The sequence below is a fragment of the Rhipicephalus microplus genome, chromosome 2 (genome assembly GCF_043290135.1).
Source record: "Rhipicephalus microplus isolate Deutch F79 chromosome 2, USDA_Rmic, whole genome shotgun sequence".
In the NCBI taxonomy this organism is placed as follows: domain Eukaryota; kingdom Metazoa; phylum Arthropoda; class Arachnida; order Ixodida; family Ixodidae; genus Rhipicephalus; species Rhipicephalus microplus.
In genome coordinates, this window is record NC_134701.1 from 199,251,041 (window position 1) to 199,260,880 (window position 9,840).

Here is a 9,840-nt window from a genome sequence, read left to right on the forward strand (position 1 = left end):
AGGGTTTCGTTTTTTAGTTTCAATATACGTCATTGAACAAAGACTCATTCATGAGAGCTCTGCACAGCTGTGCTTGTGGTGTAGTGGTTATCACATCCGCCTTACACGCGGAAGGCCCCAGGTTCGATCCCTGGCAGGCACAAGAGCACTTCTTTTTTTACAGTTTCAATATACGTCATTGAACAAAGACTCAATCGTGAGAGCTCTGCACAGCTGTGCTTGTGGTGTAGTGGTTATCACATCCGCTTCACACGCGGAAGGCCCCAGGTTCAATCCCTGGCAGGCACAAGAGCATTTCTTTTTTTTAATTTCAATATACGTCATTGAACAAAGACTCAATCGTGAGAGCTCTGCACAGCTGTGCTTGTGGTGTAGTGGTTATCACATCCGCCTAACACGCGGAAGGCCCCAGGTTCGATCCCTGGCAGGCACAAGACCGTTTCTTTTTTTTAGTTCCAATATACGTCATTGAACAAAGACTCAATCGTGAGAGCTCGGCACAGCTGTGCTTGTGGTGTAGTGGTTATCACATCCGCTTCACACGCGGAAGGCCCCAGGTTCAATCCCTGGCAGGCACAAGAGCATTTTTTTTAATTTCAATATACGTCATTGAACAAAGACTCAATCGTGAGAGCTCTGCACAGCTGTGCTTGTGGTGTAGTGGTTATCACATCCGCCTAACACGCGGAAGGCTCCAGGTTCGATCCCTAGCAGGCACAAGAGGGTTTCGTTTTTTAGTTTCAATATACGTCATTGAACAAAGACTCATTCATGAGAGCTCTGCACAGCTGTGCTTGTGGTGTAGTGGTTATCACATCCGCCTTACACGCGGAAGGCCCCAGGTTCGATCCCTGGCATGTATAAGAGCACTTCTTTTTTACAGTTTTAACATACGTCATTGAACAAAGGCTCATTCGTGAGACCTCTGCACAGCTGTGCTTGTGGTGTAGCGGTTGTCACATCTGCCTAACACGCGGAAGGCCCCAGGTTCGATCCCTGGCAGGCACAAGAGCACTTCTTTTTTTACAGTTTCAATATACGTCATTGAACAAAGACTCAATCGTGAGAGCTCTGCACAGCTGTGCTTGTGGTGTAGTGGTTATCACATCCGCCTTAACGCGGAAGGCCCCAGGTTCGATCCCTTGCATGCACAAGAGCACTTCTTTTTTACAGTTTCAATATGCGTCATTGAACAAAGGCTAGTTCGTGAGACCTATGCACAGCTGTGTTTGTGGTGTAGTGGTTATCACATCCGCCTAACACGCGGAAGGCCCCAGGTTCGATCCCTGGCAGGCACAAGAGCACTTCTTTTTTTACAGTTTCAATATACTTCATTGAACAAAGTCTCATTCGTGAGAGCTCTGCACGGCTGTGCTTGTGGTGTAGTGTTTATCTCATCCGCTTCACACCCGGAAGGCCCAGGGTTCAATCCCTGGCAGACACAAGAGAATTCCTTTTTTTACACTTTCAATATATGTCATTGAACAAAGACTCATTCGTCAGAGCGCTGCAACTGTGCTTGTGGTGTAGCGGTTATCACATCCGCCTAACACGCGGAAGGCCCCAGGTTCGATCCCTGGCAGGCACAAGAGCACTTCTTTTTTTACAGTTTCAATATACGTCATTGAACAAAGACTCAATCGTGAGAGCTCTGCACAGCTGTGCTTGTGGTGTAGTGGTTATCACATCCGCGTAACACGCGGAAGGCCCCAGGTTCGATCCCTGGCAGGCACAAGAGCATTTATTTTTTTACAGTTTCAATATACTTCATTGAACAAAGACCCATTCGTGAGAGCTCTGCACAGCTGTGCTTGTGGTGTAGTGTTTATCACAACCGCTTCACACCCGGAAGGCCCAGGATTCAATCCCTGGCAGGCACAAGAACATTTCTTTTTTTACAGTTTCAATATACGTCATTGAACAAAGACTCATTCGTCAGAGCGCTGCACAGCTGTGCTTGTGGTGTAGTGGTTATCACATCCGCTTAACATAACACGCGGAAGGCCCTAGGTTCGATCCTTGGCAGGCACAAGAGTACTTCTTTTTTACAGTTTCAATATACTTCAATGAAGAAAGACTCAACTGTGAGAGCTCTGCACAGCTGTGCTTGTGGTGTAGTGGTTATCACATCCACCTAACACGCGGAAGGCCCCAGGTTCGATCCCTGACAGGCACAAGAGCATTTCTTTTTTTAGTTTCAATATACGTCATTGAACAAAGACTCATTCATGAGAGCTCTGCAAAGCTGTGCTTGTGGTGTAGTGGTTATCACATCCGCTTCACACGCGGATGGCGCCAGGTTCGATCCCTTGCAGGCACAAGGGCATTTCTTTTTTTAATTTCTATATACGTCATTGGACAAAGGCTCATTCGTGAGAGCTCTGCACAGCTGTGCTTGTGGTGTAGTGGTTATCACATCCACCTAATACGCGAAAGGCCCCAGGTTCGATCTATAGCAGGCACAAGAGCACTTCCTTTTTACAGTTTCAATATACGTCATTGAAAAAAGGTTCATTCGTGAGAGCTCTGCACAGCTGTGCTTGTGGTGTAGCGGTTATCACATCCGCCTAACACGCGGAAGGCCCCAGGTTCGATCCCTGGCAGGCACAAGAGCACTTCTTTTTTTACAGTTTCAATATACGTCATTGAACAAAGACTCAATCGTGAGAGCTCTGCACAGCTGTGCTTGTGGTGTAGTGGTTATCACATCCGCTTCACACGCGGAAGGCCCCAGGTTCAATCCCTGGCAGGCACAAGAGCATTTCTTTTTTTTAAATTTCAATATACGTCATTGAACAAAGACTCAATCGTGAGAGCTCTGCACAGCTGTGCTTGTGGTGTAGTGGTTATCACATCCGCCTAACACGCGGAAGGCCCCAGGTTCGATCCCTGGCAGGCACAAGAGCGTTTCTTTTTTTAGTTCCAATATACGTCATTGAACAAAGACTCATTCATGAGAGCTCAGCACAGCTGTGCTTGTGGTGTAGTGGTTATCACATCCGCTTCACACGCGGAAGGCCCCAGGTTCGATCCCTGGCAGGCACAGGAGCATTTATTTTTTTTAATTTCAATATACGTCATTGAACAAAGACTCATTCGTCAGAGCGCTGCACAGCTGTGCTTGTTGTGTAGTGGTTATCACATCCGCCTAACACGCGGAAGGCCCCAGGTTCGATCCGTGGCAGGCACAAAAGCACTTCTTTTTTGCAGTTTCAATATACGTCATTGAACAAAGACTAATTCATGAGAGCTCTGCACAGCTGTGCTTGTGGTGTAGTGGTTATCACATCCGCCTTACACGCGGAAGACCCCAGGTTCGATCCCTGGCAGGCACAAGAGCATTTCTTTTTTTACAGTTTCAATATACTTCATTGAACAAAGACCCATTCGTGAGAGCTCTGCACAGCTGTGCTTGTGGTGTAGTGTTTATCACATCCGCTTCACACCCGGAAGGCCCAGGGTTCAATCCCTGGCAGGCACAAGAACATTTCTTTTTTTACAGTTTCAATATATGTCATTGAACAAAGACTTCTTCGTCAGAGCGCTGCCCAGCTGTGCTTGTGGTGTAGTGGTTATCACATCCGCTTCACACGCGGATGGCGCCAGGTTCGATCCCTTGCAGGCACAAGGGCATTTCTTTTTTTAATTTCTATATACGTCATTGGACAAAGGCTCATTCGTGAGAGCTCTGCACAGCTGTGCTTGTGGTGTAGTGGTTATCACATCCACCTAATACGCGAAAGGCCCCAGGTTCGATCTATAGCAGGCACAAGAGCACTTCCTTTTTACAGTTTCAATATACGTCATTGAAAAAAGGTTCATTCGTGAGAGCTCTGCACAGCTGTGCTTGTGGTGTAGCGGTTATCACATCCGCCTAACACACGGAAGGCCCCAGGTTCGATCCCTGGCAGGCACAAGAGCACTTCTTTTTTTACAGTTTCAATATACGTCATTGAACAAAGACTCAATCGTGAGAGCTCTGCACAGCTGTGCTTGTGGTGTAGTGGTTATCACATCCGCTTCACACGCGGAAGGCCCCAGGTTCAATCCCTGGCAGGCACAAGAGCATTTCTTTTTTTTAAATTTCAATATACGTCATTGAACAAAGACTCAATCGTGAGAGCTCTGCACAGCTGTGCTTGTGGTGTAGTGGTTATCACATCCGCCTAACACGCGGAAGGCCCCAGGTTCGATCCCTGGCAGGCACAAGAGCGTTTCTTTTTTTAGTTCCAATATACGTCATTGAACAAAGACTCATTCATGAGAGCTCAGCACAGCTGTGCTTGTGGTGTAGTGGTTATCACATCCGCTTCACACGCGGAAGGCCCCAGGTTCGATCCCTGGCAGGCACAGGAGCATTTATTTTTTTTAATTTCAATATACGTCATTGAACAAAGACTCATTCGTCAGAGCGCTGCACAGCTGTGCTTGTTGTGTAGTGGTTATCACATCCGCCTAACACGCGGAAGGCCCCAGGTTCGATCCGTGGCAGGCACAAAAGCACTTCTTTTTTGCAGTTTCAATATACGTCATTGAACAAAGACTAATTCATGAGAGCTCTGCACAGCTGTGCTTGTGGTGTAGTGGTTATCACATCCGCCTTACACGCGGAAGACCCCAGGTTCGATCCCTGGCAGGCACAAGAGCATTTCTTTTTTTACAGTTTCAATATACTTCATTGAACAAAGACCCATTCGTGAGAGCTCTGCACAGCTGTGCTTGTGGTGTAGTGTTTATCACATCCGCTTCACACCCGGAAGGCCCAGGGTTCAATCCCTGGCAGGCACAAGAACATTTCTTTTTTTACAGTTTCAATATATGTCATTGAACAAAGACTTCTTCGTCAGAGCGCTGCCCAGCTGTGCTTGTGGTGTAGTGGTTATCACATCCGCTTAACATAACACGCGGAAGGCCCCAGGTTCGATCCGTGGCAGGCACAAGAGTACTTCTTTTTTACAGTTTATATATACTTCAATGAACAAAGACTCAATTGTGACAGCTCTGCACAGCTGTGCTTGTGGTGTAGTGGTCGTGATTCCACTTCGGGCCGCGATAGCGAGCGGACGCGTTTGGAATGGGCTCCGTCGGAGCGGTATCAGCGGCCGTTTCTGGCCGCGGAAACAGGGTGATAGCTGCCTCGGATAACGAGTATCGCGTTGTTCTGCCTAGTCTGCCTTCGGGACGTCTGGTTTTGAATACTGTTTTTGTGCACGCGGATGTGAGGGCACGGCCCTACCGTGTAGAAGACTTCAGGGATACGCTGAGTGATTTGAAACTGCTCTCCGAGGTTACGGCCTTGGGGGCGTATCAAATCAATCACGTTTGGGCCGTCACGTTCAAATGTGCCGAAGGTGCGAAGAGGCTGCTGGAAAAAGCGGAAGTGAAAGTGAAGGGCCAGCGTTGCCTCCTCATCGATCCAACGAACCAGGAGCTTCGGTTGAAGCTGCACTGGCTCCTGCCTACCGTACCGGACGACGACGTGCGAGCGGCCTTCCTGAACTATGGCAGGGTGACGGACATTATCAAGGAACGGTGGAAGGTTAGTGGTGTGGCTGACAAAGCGTCAACGACGCGAAATGTGACGATGACACTTAAGGCGGGAGTCAAGCCAGAAGATTTACCCCATCAAATAAGGATTGCTGGTGAGCTGGCTCTTGTGGTGGTGCCGGGAAGGGCACCGCTATGCCTTCGTTGCCAGTGCACTGGACACATTCGTCGGGACTGTAAGGTACCACGGTGCACGTTGTGTCATCGTTTTGGACACAAAGAGTCGGAATGCGTGCGTACCTACGCCAGTGTTGCAGGGCCCGTGGGAAGCGACGACACTTCGGAGCTCCTAATGGACGAAGCAGATTCCGAGGCAGCAGCGAGAGTGGAGGCAGAAAGTGCCACGATGGACAGCGTGCCAGCTGAGCAAATCTCGGGTGAGAGTGCTCACGTAAAGTCGACGAACCTCAAAGCCGAAGATACATTGTTGGTGAAAAATGATTCCTCGGAAGCACTGCAGACGCAGGAGGACAAAAGCAACGTGACAGAGGAGGTCAACAGGGAAGTAGTTGAGGAAATGGACATTTCCAAGGAGGGCACCACGACGAATAAGCGATCACACGAAGGCGCCGAAGGAGAGAGCGAATCTACCGACCCAAGCAGTCGCGATGAACCTCCAGCAAAAGCAACCCCTGTACGTCGACCGACAGTGCGGCCACGGCCGAACATCCCACAGGATCGGAGGCTGACGGCGACGACGAAGCCGCCGCCACCGCCCCCGGTCACGTAGCAGTAAGCTGTGTAAGCCCCGACCTATGTCGCTGGCCCCAAGGTCTTGTGTAGACAGGAGCATAAGCCCATACTCTGGGTCTCTATTAAAAATTATTCAAATGGCGCTGCCAGATAAATCCTTGCGATTTGCTACAATCAATGTTCGAGGGCTTGCGGCGAGGAGAAAACAACGACAGTTGCATAGACTGGTGATCGAACATGATTTAGACATCATTGCCATACAAGAAACCAAAATTGGAAGTGAAGATGAGACCAAGAGTATGGTGCTACCTTTCATGTCAATGTACTACGCGGGTGTGAGTCACGCCATAGGGCAATCTGCGGGGTGCGTTCTTTTTGTGCGCCAACACCCAGGCCTTGAAGTGAGGGGCGTGAGGTCAGATTTGGCGGGGCGCATGGTTTTGTGTGATTTTTGTTATGGTTCAGTTGAATGGCGAGTGATATGCCTTTATGCTCCTAATTTGCTCGACGAACGAAGACATTTCTTCGAGAGTGTCAGAAATTACTGCAACGTCGAAAGGAACCTGGTACTGATGGGGGACTTTAATTGTGTACTGGCAGCGCGTGATAAATCAAGTGGTACAGCGTATAGAGACGCCAGCACGGCTGAGCTTCGCGAATTAATTGATGAATACGGGCTTGAGGACGTGGCGGACTGCTTGGAGTGCGACCGCATTGTGCGCTTCACGCATTTCCAAGCAGCCAGCCACGCCCGACTGGACAGAGTGTATGTTCCGGCTGAATTGATAGCACTTGCGCAAGAATATCGTGTGCAATCGGTGTCATTCAGTGACCACTGTCTAGTCATGTTCGATGTTAATAAGAAAGCGAAAAACCGAAATAAGTTTGCGTGGGAATTATGGAAACTTAATGCTAAAATTTTGGAGGATGAGGTTTTCTGTGAGAAAGTGTTAGCCCTGCTCGAAGAGATAAAGAACCAGACAAACACAACAATAAGTGAGAAATGGGAAACATTTAAGCAAACAGCTAAATTGAAGGCACTTGAACGAGCCAGCGCTTTAAAGTACGAAAAGAATAAGTACGAGGAAAACCTGCGGCAAAGCTTGCAAATGCTAACTTATGAAGAAAGCCTATCGCCTGGGACGTTCAAAGACGACAATAACACACTGAAGCAAAAACTTGAGCAGGCTGATATCGAACGCTATCGGGGGGCGTTGGTGCGAGCTAGAGTAGAAGCAACGATAACAGGCGAGGCGCCAACTAAACGATCCCTCGCAATGGAAAAAAAGTGGGCCCGCCGGAACGAGATTCACGAAGTGGAACAAGACGGTGTTATCTTATATGATCAGAGCGGCATCGAACACGTGTTCACAGCGTTCTACAGAAAGCTGTTCGCGCGTTGCCCGGTGGACGCAGAGGGTTTCGAGACGGAATTCATGCCTTTAATGCCAAAGATTGACGATAGCTCAAAGGAAATGTTAGAGCGCCGTATTACGGCCGATGAGATTGCGGTGGCGATAGACGATTTGAAACGTGGGAAATCTCCCGGGCCCGACGGGCTAGGAGCCGATTTTTATAAGGCGTTCAAGTACGAAGTAGCCCCTATACTGGCCGCAGTTTTAGACGATGCATATGAGCGGAAACGACTACCACCTTCATTCCTGTCCACACACACAGTTCTTATCCCGAAAACAGATGATCGCGACACATTAAAGCGGGTAACAGCATATCGCCCTATCAGCTTAGCGAAGTTCGACTATAAGATATTCATGAAAGTGTTGGCTAAAAGACTGCAAACAGTAGTGAAAGATATAGTTGGACCACACTGGACGTGCGGTATCAAGGAACGAACCATTTTCACGAACATTCATACGGCGAGAAGCATACTAGAGTGTTGTGACGTATTGTGCAAGAAGGTCGCAATGCTCCAGTTGGATCTGGAAAAGGCGTTCGACCGGGTACCGCACGACATACTATTTGCCATTCTGGAGTACGTGAACGTAGGATCTGTTATCATGGAAGGTGTCGCAATGGCGTACAGGGGTTGCACGACAAGGTTGATAATAAATAAGTCAGTAGGAGAGCTTATCGAAGTGCAGCGGTCGGTGCGCCAGGGGTGCCCACTATCGCCGTTACTTTTCGCTTTATATATTGAGCCCTTGTGCCTCAGCGTAATACGGGCTAACTGTATCAATGGCTTTAAAATGCAGCAAGCGGAGGTAAAACTACTCGCTTATGCGGACGACATCGCGGTGTTTTGTGGGGACCACGCCAGTATCATGAAAACTGTGGAAATTGTGAAGCGTTATTGTGTTACTAGTGGCAGTGCAGTTAACTGGGGCAAGAGCCTCGGAATCTGGCATGGAGCATGGACAATGAAACCCAGTACCTTTGCCAACATTCAATGGATTTCCACTCCCACGAAATACCTAGGCGTTCCTTTAGAGTTTTACCGGGACAGTGAACCATACTGGCAGAACCAAGTTGCGGAAATGCGTGGAAGGACTGAGAGGACAAAGGGCTCGGAATTGTCTATGTTTGCACGTACCACGGTGTGTAATGTGTTTTTCATTACTAAACTTTGGTATGTGTTGAGTGTTTTGCACTGCTCACGCATTAACATACAAAAGCTCCACAGAATTCTGGCTGTTTTTGTTTGGGGATCGAGTTGGGAGAGGACAAGCCGCACCAACTTGTTCCGACGTGTACGTCATGGAGGTCTTAGCCTGTCGCACTTATTCCTGAGGCAAATAGTGAACCGGTTCTGCTTCCTTAGGGATGTGAAGGACCCATTTTTGCGCACTGTATTACAGCTCAGACTTTGCAAACTTGTGCCGGACTTTGTGGTATCCACCGAATGTATTGAAGGCGGGGTTTTCGGTTTTTTGAAGGAGGTTGTGATGGCTTATAAGTTCTTGCGTGCTCGATTCTCATGCGAATATCTGGCGGGAGTGAAACGAAGGAAGCTATACAAAGATCTTGTCGATATACTACTCCCCGTGCCTTTGTATCGCACAATATATAGTGCCAAGTCTGGAAGTGATGTCCTGAAGCGTGTCAAACATATGTATGTAGCTCCAGGAGCCAAGTCCTTTTTCTTCAGATTGCACACCGGGACACTAGAGGTAAAAACATGGCTACAGGAAAAAGGAATGTATGTACCATGGGGAGTGCACTGTTTTTTATGCAGAAAGCCTGAAACCATTGAGCACGTCTTCTTAGAATGCTGGGAAGGCGTGTTCTTCTGGGATATATTACAAAGAACGCTAAAGAAAGACCTCCCTTTAGACCCACAAGGAATTCGTTTCCTAACTGTGGACAACGAAGAAGGTGTCCCGTTTGATGCTGTTATGCTACTGGGTTTGCACTGCATATGGAAGGCCTGCATGGCCGCACGACATGTAGATATAGATGCAAGATCGGCACAAGAGTACTTCCGCGAATCAGTGGGCAGGTTCCTGGAAGCACATAAATCTTTAGATCCGATACCTGAATGGGTATCGAGGATCGAGCCACTCATGAACATGAGACGATTTTAGCCATTACACGCCAGCCAAAGTTTGGTGTCTCCTTTTACCCATGCCCATTTATGTATCTATG

At 48.3% G+C, this 9,840-nt stretch overlaps 27 non-coding genes across 27 annotated transcripts; all 27 read left to right on the top strand.

Moving 5' to 3' along the window:
* Window positions 1–69: 69 nt before the first annotated feature.
* Window positions 70–142, top strand: TRNAV-UAC (transfer RNA valine (anticodon UAC)). The gene has a single exon. It is a non-coding gene; the product is annotated as a tRNA-Val (tRNA).
* Window positions 143–215: 73 nt separating this feature from the next.
* TRNAV-CAC (transfer RNA valine (anticodon CAC)) lies at window positions 216–288 on the top strand. The gene has a single exon. It is a non-coding gene; the product is annotated as a tRNA-Val (tRNA).
* Window positions 289–360: 72 nt separating this feature from the next.
* TRNAV-AAC (transfer RNA valine (anticodon AAC)) lies at window positions 361–433 on the top strand. The gene has a single exon. It is a non-coding gene; the product is annotated as a tRNA-Val (tRNA).
* Window positions 434–505: 72 nt separating this feature from the next.
* TRNAV-CAC (transfer RNA valine (anticodon CAC)) lies at window positions 506–578 on the top strand. The gene has a single exon. It is a non-coding gene; the product is annotated as a tRNA-Val (tRNA).
* A 68-nt stretch (window positions 579–646) lies between these two features.
* TRNAV-AAC (transfer RNA valine (anticodon AAC)) lies at window positions 647–719 on the top strand. Its single transcript has one exon. It is a non-coding gene; the product is annotated as a tRNA-Val (tRNA).
* A 71-nt stretch (window positions 720–790) lies between these two features.
* On the top strand, window positions 791–863 carry TRNAV-UAC (transfer RNA valine (anticodon UAC)). The gene has a single exon. It is a non-coding gene; the product is annotated as a tRNA-Val (tRNA).
* Window positions 864–935: 72 nt separating this feature from the next.
* Window positions 936–1,008, top strand: TRNAV-AAC (transfer RNA valine (anticodon AAC)). The gene has a single exon. It is a non-coding gene; the product is annotated as a tRNA-Val (tRNA).
* A 217-nt stretch (window positions 1,009–1,225) lies between these two features.
* On the top strand, window positions 1,226–1,298 carry TRNAV-AAC (transfer RNA valine (anticodon AAC)). Its single transcript has one exon. It is a non-coding gene; the product is annotated as a tRNA-Val (tRNA).
* Window positions 1,299–1,515: 217 nt separating this feature from the next.
* Window positions 1,516–1,588, top strand: TRNAV-AAC (transfer RNA valine (anticodon AAC)). Its single transcript has one exon. It is a non-coding gene; the product is annotated as a tRNA-Val (tRNA).
* A 73-nt stretch (window positions 1,589–1,661) lies between these two features.
* On the top strand, window positions 1,662–1,734 carry TRNAV-AAC (transfer RNA valine (anticodon AAC)). The gene has a single exon. It is a non-coding gene; the product is annotated as a tRNA-Val (tRNA).
* Window positions 1,735–1,953: 219 nt separating this feature from the next.
* TRNAV-AAC (transfer RNA valine (anticodon AAC)) lies at window positions 1,954–2,031 on the top strand. The gene is given in 2 exon segments: window positions 1,954–1,990; window positions 1,996–2,031. It is a non-coding gene; the product is annotated as a tRNA-Val (tRNA).
* A 72-nt stretch (window positions 2,032–2,103) lies between these two features.
* TRNAV-AAC (transfer RNA valine (anticodon AAC)) lies at window positions 2,104–2,176 on the top strand. The gene has a single exon. It is a non-coding gene; the product is annotated as a tRNA-Val (tRNA).
* A 71-nt stretch (window positions 2,177–2,247) lies between these two features.
* On the top strand, window positions 2,248–2,320 carry TRNAV-CAC (transfer RNA valine (anticodon CAC)). Its single transcript has one exon. It is a non-coding gene; the product is annotated as a tRNA-Val (tRNA).
* Window positions 2,321–2,536: 216 nt separating this feature from the next.
* On the top strand, window positions 2,537–2,609 carry TRNAV-AAC (transfer RNA valine (anticodon AAC)). Its single transcript has one exon. It is a non-coding gene; the product is annotated as a tRNA-Val (tRNA).
* A 73-nt stretch (window positions 2,610–2,682) lies between these two features.
* Window positions 2,683–2,755, top strand: TRNAV-CAC (transfer RNA valine (anticodon CAC)). The gene has a single exon. It is a non-coding gene; the product is annotated as a tRNA-Val (tRNA).
* Window positions 2,756–2,828: 73 nt separating this feature from the next.
* TRNAV-AAC (transfer RNA valine (anticodon AAC)) lies at window positions 2,829–2,901 on the top strand. Its single transcript has one exon. It is a non-coding gene; the product is annotated as a tRNA-Val (tRNA).
* A 71-nt stretch (window positions 2,902–2,972) lies between these two features.
* On the top strand, window positions 2,973–3,045 carry TRNAV-CAC (transfer RNA valine (anticodon CAC)). The gene has a single exon. It is a non-coding gene; the product is annotated as a tRNA-Val (tRNA).
* Window positions 3,046–3,117: 72 nt separating this feature from the next.
* On the top strand, window positions 3,118–3,190 carry TRNAV-AAC (transfer RNA valine (anticodon AAC)). The gene has a single exon. It is a non-coding gene; the product is annotated as a tRNA-Val (tRNA).
* A 72-nt stretch (window positions 3,191–3,262) lies between these two features.
* TRNAV-UAC (transfer RNA valine (anticodon UAC)) lies at window positions 3,263–3,335 on the top strand. Its single transcript has one exon. It is a non-coding gene; the product is annotated as a tRNA-Val (tRNA).
* Window positions 3,336–3,554: 219 nt separating this feature from the next.
* TRNAV-CAC (transfer RNA valine (anticodon CAC)) lies at window positions 3,555–3,627 on the top strand. The gene has a single exon. It is a non-coding gene; the product is annotated as a tRNA-Val (tRNA).
* Window positions 3,628–3,843: 216 nt separating this feature from the next.
* Window positions 3,844–3,916, top strand: TRNAV-AAC (transfer RNA valine (anticodon AAC)). Its single transcript has one exon. It is a non-coding gene; the product is annotated as a tRNA-Val (tRNA).
* Window positions 3,917–3,989: 73 nt separating this feature from the next.
* On the top strand, window positions 3,990–4,062 carry TRNAV-CAC (transfer RNA valine (anticodon CAC)). Its single transcript has one exon. It is a non-coding gene; the product is annotated as a tRNA-Val (tRNA).
* A 73-nt stretch (window positions 4,063–4,135) lies between these two features.
* On the top strand, window positions 4,136–4,208 carry TRNAV-AAC (transfer RNA valine (anticodon AAC)). Its single transcript has one exon. It is a non-coding gene; the product is annotated as a tRNA-Val (tRNA).
* Window positions 4,209–4,279: 71 nt separating this feature from the next.
* TRNAV-CAC (transfer RNA valine (anticodon CAC)) lies at window positions 4,280–4,352 on the top strand. The gene has a single exon. It is a non-coding gene; the product is annotated as a tRNA-Val (tRNA).
* A 72-nt stretch (window positions 4,353–4,424) lies between these two features.
* TRNAV-AAC (transfer RNA valine (anticodon AAC)) lies at window positions 4,425–4,497 on the top strand. Its single transcript has one exon. It is a non-coding gene; the product is annotated as a tRNA-Val (tRNA).
* Window positions 4,498–4,569: 72 nt separating this feature from the next.
* Window positions 4,570–4,642, top strand: TRNAV-UAC (transfer RNA valine (anticodon UAC)). The gene has a single exon. It is a non-coding gene; the product is annotated as a tRNA-Val (tRNA).
* Window positions 4,643–4,861: 219 nt separating this feature from the next.
* TRNAV-AAC (transfer RNA valine (anticodon AAC)) lies at window positions 4,862–4,939 on the top strand. Its single transcript is given in 2 exon segments — window positions 4,862–4,898; window positions 4,904–4,939. It is a non-coding gene; the product is annotated as a tRNA-Val (tRNA).
* The last annotated feature ends 4,901 nt before the right edge of the window (window positions 4,940–9,840 follow it).